This window comes from Herpailurus yagouaroundi, unplaced genomic scaffold (genome assembly GCF_014898765.1).
Source record: "Herpailurus yagouaroundi ecotype Mexico unplaced genomic scaffold, PumYag 162, whole genome shotgun sequence".
NCBI lineage: Eukaryota > Metazoa > Chordata > Mammalia > Carnivora > Felidae > Herpailurus > Herpailurus yagouaroundi.
Genome location: NW_024412403.1, coordinates 26743352 through 26754091, shown reverse-complemented (window position 1 = coordinate 26754091; position 10740 = coordinate 26743352). Strand labels below are relative to the sequence as shown.

General features: G+C 37.7%; 1 long non-coding RNA gene across 1 annotated transcript in view; it reads right to left on the bottom strand.

The window, feature by feature from the left end:
• LOC121036068 (uncharacterized) overlaps positions 1–10740 on the bottom strand; it is a 27327-nt gene that overhangs the window by 2075 nt on the left and 14512 nt on the right. The window contains exon 2 of the long non-coding RNA XR_005793218.1: positions 9246–9250. This is a non-coding gene — a long non-coding RNA (uncharacterized LOC121036068). The remainder of the gene's footprint in view (positions 1–9245; positions 9251–10740) is intronic.

Genomic DNA, 10740 nt, shown 5'->3' with positions numbered 1-10740 from the left:
AGTATAAAAATACTGAATCAACTATAATGTACAACTGAATCTCATATGATATTGGAGGTCAATTCTGCTCCAATAAAAAAATGTGCAGTATACTATATGCCAATTATATTTCAATAATGCTGTTAACAGGATTGAAACACAAATTGGTGAAAATTTGAGCACCACAACTACTTCAGCTCAGATCATGATCTCACAGTGCATGAGTTCAAGTTCCACATTGGAGGGGCACTGACATCACAAAGCCTGCTTCAGAGTCTCTGTCTCCCTTTCTCTCTGCTCCTCCCCCACTTGCACTCTCTCTCTCTCTCTCAAAAATAAACATTTAAAAAATTAATAAAATAAAAAACAATAAAAAGGAGAAAGAGAGAAAGAAACTGGAGAGAGAAGCCTCTCATTTGGAGAAGAATGCCAGATAAAAAATACAAAGTAAGTGTGGTAATCAGAAAAACAATCAGGGGCGCCTGGGTGGCTCAGTCGGTTAAATGCCCGACTTCGGCTCAGGTCATGATCTCACAGTTCGTGGGTTTGAGCCCCGCATCGGGCTCTGTGCTGACAGCTCAGAGCCTGGAGCCTGCTTCGGATTCTGTGTCTCCCTCTCTGTCTGCCCCTCCCCCGCTCATTCTCTGTCTCTCTCTGTCTCAAAAATAAATAAAAACATTAAAAAAAATAAGAAAAAAAAAGAAAAATGATCATTTGCAACCATATCATAATTTAATCAGGCAAAAATCAGTAATTGATTCTAAAACATGGTTTATACTCTTTCATACATTTTATATATTTCGTATTTTATTAAAGCTATTAGCATTCTTAGTCTTATAATTTTAAGCTTGCTGATATTTCCCACCCCAATTCAACCTGGTGAACTCTTGTAATGCACAGCAGTTCTGATAAAAGTATGGTGAACTACAAAGACATGGTCGCATTCTCTAGGGAAGACCTTGATACAAATGAAAAATTCTGGCAATTGTATAGAGGTTATTCAGAAGTCGTGATCTAGTCTGGAAAATAGCTTAGGTCTCTATTTCAAGTCATTTTCACAAACAACAGAGATGCATATTCCCAAGAATCAACAATGAAAGATGCTTTTTTACAATGTTTTCCAAGATTTTGTGATAATGACAAGAATGCATATAAAAAGTTCCTCAATTTCTATACATTTTAAGAGGTGAGACAGAAGCAAAGAATCTTGGTTATATGTTTATCTTCCATTGTTCTTGCTATCTGTGAGAGCTGGTATTTCTCTTTACTATAGAAATAAAAATAAAATAGAAAAAATATCTCAAATGTTACTGATATGTTTTTAGCAAAAAAAAAAAGCATGCAATTTGAACATTTCACCTCTAGCAATTTCAGTATCATTTTATTTCAATTAGCCAGGGAACTACTGCTTTATATAGCTGCAGGTGTAAAAAGAAGTAAAATTCCTCCAGTGATTAAGGTTGCTGTCAGTATCCTAATAGGATTTTTAAATATGCATCTTCTGCTCCTCTCGACTTCCTCCTTCCTTTTAAGCATCAAAATACCTGGGGAAATTAAGTTAATTATGAACTGTTCTGTTATATTTATAATACATCCTTAGTCACAAAAATAATAATAAAGCTTTACACTACTATAAAGTCCTATTAGTCATTCTTAAAAGGCTGACATAATCAGAGAAGCAAAACCGCAAAAAAACGAAGATCATATTACATATTTCTGAATTTGAAAGTAGTGTGATAACTCTTAAGGAAATGAAGTAGACTTTAGTGATTTTTAAAAAAAACTATAAAAAAGGAGAAAAATTATGTTCTCTTTTCTTTATTTTTTTTACCTTTACTAAGAAGTTATTTCTCGGGCGCCTGGGTGGCGCAGTCGGTTAAACGTCCGACTTCAGCCAGGTCACGATCTCACGGTCCGTGAGTTCGAGCCCCGCGTCGGGCTCTGGGCTGATGGCTCAGAGCCTGGAGCCTGTTTCCGATTCTGTGTCTCCTTCTCTCTCTGCCCCTCCCCCGTTCATGCTCTGTCTCTCTCTGTCCCAAAAATAAATAAACGTTGAAAAAAAAAAAAAAAGAAATTATTTTTCAGTTCCTGCTTCCTACACCCAAGGCAACTGAAAACTTCTTCCCACTTTAATCTGGGAAAATTATTTATTCAGTGGTATAGTATCTTGTTTCCACCTCAAATGGTCTAACACCAATTGGGTGTACTGCAATTCATTTATGACACCAAGTTAGCATCAGACTTCACAGTTTAAGTTTTTCCACAAGACTGCTCTCACTTCAGAGGCCAGCTGCAAGTCTGAGGGCCACCCAGGCACCTACACTTCTGACCAACAGGCTACCAATTTAGGAGGTCCCTACGATCCCCCTCAGGTTTAATAATTCACTAGAACAACCCATAGAACTCAGGAAAGTGCTATACTTATGATTACCACTTTTTTAAATGTTTGTTTATTCATTTAGAGAGAGAGTAAGAGATCAAGCAGGGGGGAGCATCTGCGTGGCTCAGTCAGTTGAGTGTCCAGCTTCGGCTCAGATCATGATCTCATGGTCTATGGGTGCAAGCCCTGCGTCTGACTCTGTACCGACAGCTCAGAGCCTGGAGCCTGGTTCTGATTCTGTGTCTCCCTTTCTCTCTGCCCCTCCCCCACTCACACTCTGTCTCTCTCTGTGTCTCTCTCAAAAATAAATAAGCATTAAAAGAGAGAGGGAGAGAGAGAAAGAATCCCAAGCAAGCTCTGCATTGTCACCGCAGAGCCTGATGTGGGGCTTGAACTCACAAACTGTGAGATCATGACCTGAGCCAAAATCAAGAGTTGGACACTCAAGTATCTGAGCCACTCAGGCACCCCATAATTTTAGAATAAAGAATACACATATGAGGACCAGACGAAGAGATTCATGGAGCAAAGCCCAGAAGAACATGCAGAGCTTCCATGCTATCCCTCATGGAGTCAGGGCACATCACCCTCCTGGTACCTCTATGTGTTCACCAACCAAGAAACTCCACTAGGCTTCAATGTTGCAAGTTTTTATTGGGGTTTCTTTACACAGGTATGATGGATTAAATATTGGCCACATGACTGAACCCAATCTCCAGCTATCATCTTCTCCCCTGAAGTCAGGCTAACCCAAAATTACAACCTTCTAATCACATGGTTGGTTTTTCTGGTGACCAGCCTCCATCCTGAAGCTATTTAGGGGCCCACCATGAGTCACCTCAGCATAATATAGTCCTATTACTCAGGAGATTCCAAGGGTTTTTAGGAGCTCCATGCCAGGAACACAGGACAAAGACCAGACAACTTTTTTATTGTACCACACATGTCTAGCTGGTTCTGGTGCCTTTGAGTAGCCACACAAGCTACTTCCACACTTTCTGTTGTCTAGGGTTCAATGCCCTAAACTATCCTATCCTACCTACCTGTTCCGATTTTGAGGCTCACTCTATTTGCTCAACACCTTATGATTCATCAAATAGGCTGGTTCTTCTCCATCGCACCCTTGCCTGCACCTCTCAGCTTGGCCTGTATCTCTTCTTTTTCCAGATTACATCTTCTCTCCTGCCCATGAATTTTCTTCCATTTAATAAATTAAATAATCTCCTTGGACTAATGAATTAATGCCTTGAGAGAACAAGCTGCCTACAACTAACATCTTAATAGGATTAAGAACTAAGACTGTGCATATGAACATGACTTTACTATTGTGGGAAATTCTTGTGCAGTAAGATAAAGTTGCAGAAAATCCTGAAGAAAATCCACTTATCCAAATAGCCAACTATTCAATTAGCCCCTCTCAAAACAATAGATTGCTCATCAGAATAAATAACTCCTCCTGTGGTCAACACATAACTCAAAAGGACAAATTACTTGGTTATTAAATGACTCTCTATGTATCAAAACTTAATTCAAAATCCTCACCTTGCTGTGCTCACTAAACTTAAATTATTATATCATGAGGACTATTCAGTCCTAATTAGCAAAATCATTGAAAGACCTCCAGACCCCAGATTCTTATAAATATCTGCCATTTTTTAATTTTTTTAAATGTTTATTTATTTTTAAGACAGAGAGAGACAGAGCATGAGTGGGGAAGGGCAGAGGGGGTTACACAGAATCTGAAGCAGGTTCCAGGCTCTGAGCTGTCAGCACAGAGCCCAATGCGGGGCTCGAACTCATGGACCATGAGATCATGGCCTAAGCCAAAGTTGGGACACTTAACCGACTGAGCCAGCCAGGTGTCCCTATAGATATCTGCCCTCAATCTCTCCTTTTCAAAGATACTACTAAGATTCTGTCTAGAACGTGGCCTCCCTTATGGAGAATAGGAAACTTCAGTTAACCAACATATTATTTCAGTGCTCTTTTCAGAAAGTTGGCCATCAGCAATGGCCACTGAAACTTTTCTTCCTGTAAAATTCAGGTAAGGGTAATAATCCTTCCCATCTAACCAGTTTGACCTAGTCTCAAAGAAATGATTCTGATACGGGATGTTGACAGTCCTCTGGCTATTGCTATTTCTGTTATTTTTGTGAGTAATAAACTTCGACCCAGGAGTCTAGCATCTTCTGACAGCAACCACAAAACTACAGTAGGCTAACTTCTTATCTTGCAAGGAGGATAAAATCTTAGGATCGTCACAGTTCTTGACAACCTATTGTATTAGAGAGTAGAAACAAAAGATTTCTAAATAACAACATGTGAATAAAAAAAAGATGTGGCTCTTTTATAGGATAGAACAAAATAGAAAATGAAATTGATAAAAATCATTAAACTTAACTTTTAGTGTAACTGGGTATTTGATTTTAAGCAGTCCACAGAATGTCAAATAGTGCCATAATTCAGAGTTCTTAAAATGAATTTAAACCATTTTGATATATAGATATGATATTAAAAATGAACACAAAATGATTCTGCTTTTCTAAAAGATATCTAGTATTATTCAAAATAATATAATTTATTTGTTGTCTAGGTAGAAATGTTATAAATTTTCTTTTGACGTAACTCTGGGGTTTTTAATTCCAGTGAAAGCTATTGGTAATAAATGTTACCATTCAAGAATATGAGGTGGTTGAGGGCAATATATTATTTTTATTATCTTTGTGTACCTTACAATACACAGCAGCGTCCTACATATGATACATGCTCAATAAAGAAAAAAATGGGGGAGGCTGGGTGGCTCAGTCAGTTAAGCATCCAACTATTAATTTCAGCTCAGGTCATGATCCCAGGGTAATGGGATCAAGCCATGCATCGGGCTCAAGTGCTGACTGAAGGTGGAGTCTGCTTAAGATTCTCTCTCCCTCTCTGCTCCTCCCCTGCTTGTGCACACACTTGCATGTGCTCTCTCTCTCCCTCTCTCTAAAAAAACAAAAATGGGAAAAAAGAACAGAAAGAAAATAGGAAAAAAATGAAGAAAAGATGATGAAAATGGTAAATCTCATGAGGAAGAAAAAGGAGACAGAAAAAAGAAAATGGTGAAGGAGAAAGGGAAGGTCATGAAGGAGAAGAAAAGAAACAAAAGAATTCTTTTTGTATCATGTAACAGTAACATGGCAAGAAATTCTCAAGATTTAGTAAAGTTTTGGCAGAAAATAGAGAGATTACAGAATTTGTGTTTAAAATATTAATAAAGTGAAGCAAGGACACATAAAGGGCAAAGTGGCTTCCTTTCATTTTTCGCATCTGTAGGTGATTGTCCTAGAAGTATAGCCAGTTCACAGGCCACTGCAGGGTCCACAGCTGAGACGGGGGTCTGTATGCCTAATACCAAATGCACAGGGGGGCAAGACTCCATCTGGGTCCCCTGGCACATGATACTGGCTGCCACAGCGCCCACAAAGTTGTTTTTGTCCAGGGATGGATACCAAATTGTTTTTGTTGAGGGGAAAACATGATTAGAGACGTCTCATTCAGCCACGTTGCTGACATCCCTCTCAGAAACACACTACTTCTACGTTGATGGTATATTGATATTGGGTGTCTGCTAAATATCTGTTGAGTGAATAAATTTAGGATATAGTTCTGTCAAAGTATATTCATGTATTTGAGGGGCGCCTGGGTGACTCAGTCGGTTAAGCTTGATATTGGCTCAGGTTATAATCTTGCAGCTGTGGGATCGAGCCCCACGTCGGGCTCCATAGAGGCTGCTTGGGATACTCTCTCCCTCTCTCTCTCTGCCCCTCCACCACTCACACTCTCTCTCCCTCTCAAAATAAATAAATAAACTTAAAAAAAAAAAAAAAGAAAGAAAGAAAAAGAAGGGCTCCTGGGTGGCTCAGTCAGCTGAGCATCCAACTTCAGCTCAGGTCATGATCTCACAGATTGTGAGTTCGAGCCCCTCAATGGGCTTTGTGCTGACAGCTCAGAGCCTGGAGCCTGCTTCAGAGTCTATGTCTCTCTCTCTGCCTCTCCTCCGCTCATGCTCTGTCTCTGTCTCAAAAATTAACATTAAAAAAAATTTTTTTAGTATATTCATGTATTTGAGACTTCAGAATTCAAGACTTTGATAATTTGGCTTTGTTTTTGCACTTAAGCCAGTTTAAAAATTTTAGGGGCACCTGGGTGGCTCAGTCAGTTAAGCATCCCACTTGTGCTCAGGTCATGATCTCGCAGTTTGTGAGTTTGAGTCCTGCATCTGGCTCTGTGCTGACAGTTTGGAGCCTGCTTCAGATTCTATCTCCCTCTCTCTCTGTCCCTCCCCTGCTCACTCTCTCTCTCTCTCTCTCTCAAAAATAAACATTTAATTTTTTTTTAATTTTATATACTTCAGGTACTTAAAGTCTCACCATCTATCACTAAAAGAAAATGTTTTTTGGTGGAATCCAGCTTTGTCATGTACGTTCAACCAAGTAATTTTTATTTTACATATAGATTATAGTTTTGTTCCTCTAAAGTATACCTCTATTATGGAGTCATTATTGGACATCTGATTGGGAAATATAGGCATTGCCTTTTCTCTTGAACTTATTGCCCTTTAAGTGGTAGACTGAGCCTAAACCTAGAATTTAAAAAAGGGAGAGAGAGAGAGACAGAAACAGAGAGGTATAAACCATCAACCTGGGAATAAAATAGAGAAAAGAATCAACAAATTACCATATCTCCTTCCTTCTTTTTCTATGAATGATGTAGCTGAGCAGAAATCAAGACAGTAACAAGTAGAGTCATTTAATGAATCAAAGTAGTTCTCTTCTTTTGACTTAGAATCATAGTGTGTTAAATCTAACAAATCATTCATTTTCCATACAGCTGTAAACTCTCAATGTATGCAAAATTAATTGTGTGTAGTATGGGATTCAGAAATAAAAGCTCCAACTTCCACCAAGTTCAGCCTGGCTAAAGCTGCACTAGATTATAACTGTTCAAAAACTCAGAAAATTTCATTCAATTTTATATATGACACATAAATTTTCCACTGCTCAAAATTTGCCTTGCAAAATTCTTACAACTTGACATTACAGATGAATAGTAAGAGCAGTACACAGGATATTTCCATTGTTTTAATGCTGTAGAGAAAGTCTAGGGCTAAGTCAGAATTAGTCTGAATACTACCTTAGACCAGGAAGTAAACTAAGTCCCAAAGAAAAAGCTCACTGTCGCAGGGCCAGACCTGGTGAATAACCAGCTAACAGTGAAGCAGGCAGTCAAACGTCTAGCAAGGTGTTGAAGGCATGAGAGTATCACATCTCTTGTCCCTTTCTTACTATACTGTTTGTACCCATTCATCTATGTGGTACCCAGTAGCAGGGCATCTAGGAGTTCACAGAGACAGACATCGGCAATGATTAGAAGTCAGGTGAGCAGTCATTGCCAGATACTGTTCCCTCTTAAGCAGGACCAGCCTGCATCCCATTAAAAGAGGTGAGAAGGATTGGCCCGGGGCAGACACCCAAAAGATCTAAGTAGGCTCCTAGCCAATAGATCCAACATCAATTTAGATAGGGCTCTCACTGTAGAGGAGACTGGAGGAATTACTGAATTATCTCTAATAGGATGTTTATATTAAAGAGTCTTTTAAAAAGACAAGACACACTTATGTCAAGAGAGTCTTCCATTCTAGTAGATAATACTGTGTGCTGCCTAAGTCTGACTCTAAGCACCCAGTCACTCCCTTAGCTCCTGGGAGTGTTGACTGCAGACAGCTTGCCCATGAGTCCCTCTCCAGGAAGTGTCCTTAGACGAAGGCTTTATGTCATACCCCCTCCTCAGGGGCAGCCTATAACCAATGAATGATGCAGTGGTATAAAGACCCAAGCCCTTTGACTCAATTAGAAATCCTTACACTTCCAGATCTCCCCATAGAGGAGCTGAGATCTCTATTACAAATGCACCCCAGCTCAACTTCTCCCTCTCCTAATCCTGCTGCCTTCACACCTCCACAGAGTCTTTGAAAGCACTCCTGTGGAGTATCAAGTCACTCTGTGAGGAGGTTTACTATAGCACATTCATGTATTTTTCCCTTCCTTCCTACCTTCCTTTCTTCCTTCTAATTAGACAAATCCACAAAGGATCTGACGATGCTGTAGTGTGCCTTATAGGAAACACAGTCATTAGCCATATGTTTCTTCCTTCCTTACAACAGTGTTCATTTTAATTACTTATAATTTGATTCTGAAGAAAAAAATATACAAATTATATTTAGTTGGAATCATTCAAAACATTTTAATATTTAATTGACATGGTCTACAGCAGCTGGACTCAGAATTTTGCTTTACAAGTTTCTGTTAGTTCAATAGCATCAAACCAATTCCTAAGGAAAATCTGAATTTTCTTTTGGAATATAACTTCACCTCTATTTTATACAGAGATACACTGAAGTCTCTTACGATTTCAAATTCACTAAACTTTCTGAAGTGAATTTTATAGAGTAAAATGTGGATCACTGCAACAAATCAACTACTATTTACAGATATGTTTGTATAAGAGATGGATGAATGGATAGATAAATTATAGATAGAACACATACATGAAAAATAAATGGTTGATTCAGACAGTAAAAGCAACTAAGCAAACAAACTCCTGTTTTGTGTGTAGTATGGGATTCAGAAATAAAGGCTCCAACTTCCACCAAGTTCAGCCTGGCTAAAGCTGCACTAGATTATAACTGTTCAAAAAACTCAGAAAATTTCATTCAATTTTATATATGACACATAAATTTTCCACTACTTTTTTATAAAGGTGAATCCTTTATAATTGGATGCTAATAGCACAAAAGAAGGTTTATACATGAAATAAGCAAAATTAAAATCATTCTAACACCTCTGACCATAACTCTTGATATGGTAAAAACAACGTAATTGGACACAACTTTTGAACTACAAAGGTCATAGCTTGCCATTCATCTTTCAAAATAAATTATTTAATGGCTGTTTATATGGAGATATGACAGAAAAAGAAATCTATTATCATTGCAGTTTTAATTCACATTTATTATAAAGACTATATAGACAAAATAATGTGTATGGCTGAGTAACTGAGTATGTAGGTAAAGTATTAGGGTTTTTTTTTTAAGATTTCACTTACATTAAAAAAAAAAACTAAAAAAAAAAGATTGCATTTAAACCTCATGCCATTCACTAAAGGCAATTTTACTTAAATTATCTCAATAATCAGTTTTTTGATGATTAAATTAAGGCTAATACAACAAAGTTCCAAAATCACAATTAAGTTGAACTAGTATTAAAGAAAATTGTCAACTAGGTGTGTTTAAATATATGATCAGTCATTTTTCAGTGATTTTGCTAGCATTCCTGACTCTTTTTTATCAATCCAAGTATTTTTTGTCAATAGACACCAATAGTTGACTCAAACACATAGGGTAGTGCACTCTGATCTCAAAACAATCAGCAAAATATGTAACAAAATATGGAGACAAATACAAGTCTATGCAAGTGGGAATACAACCTGATAATACCAGAATAGTGCACATATTTGCCTTTTTAAAACTTTAAAAAAACAAAGAGGCTATTTAATGCAGTTTACAGCATACAACTGAAGTTGAGACATGGGTTCTATTTTTAAGCATAGCAGTGTAATAGGAGATTTAGACCTGTGTTAAATCCCTGCTGGGTGACTTATCTGCTGTATGTTATTAAACAAGCTGTTAAACTGTCTGAGAATCTATTATCTCTTCTGTACAGTGATAAAATTAACATCTACCTTGAAGAGTTGTGAAAATTGGGGAAAATGTGTAGAAAATGCCTCGGACAACACCAGGTGCACAGCATGCACTCTATATTGATTTACTCCCCTCCCCTGGCCCCAGTCCTGTTATTAGTGCACCATGAGGTCTTCCATAAGTTACTCTGTAAGTCTCGGTTTTAACCTCTGACAAAAGAATAGAGCTGAACTAGCGCATTAACTCACAACCCCAATGTCATGACATACTGTTGTATCACAAGCAACTGGGCAATGTGTCACAGGCAGTTCAACCTACTAATAGTTAAATTATCAAGATTTACAGATAATTTTCTTCTAAAAATGTATAGCTGTTCCAAGGTTGTCCCCATTATAACGTCAAAATCAGTCACTGGCACTTCACTTGCTTTTGAGGTGGAGTAAATGAAGTAGCATTTCAGACAACAAAGATGAAATTGCTCATAACACACAGGCTACTTTATATCATATAATAGCCTTTATTTACCCTTAAGAGTTGGGTGATTACAAATTATTGTAATTCTCATAAATTATACTTTTCTAACTGAAAATTTCTTAGTGACTTTTTCTATGTATATGTTTTTATTTTTTTTTTATTTTTTTTT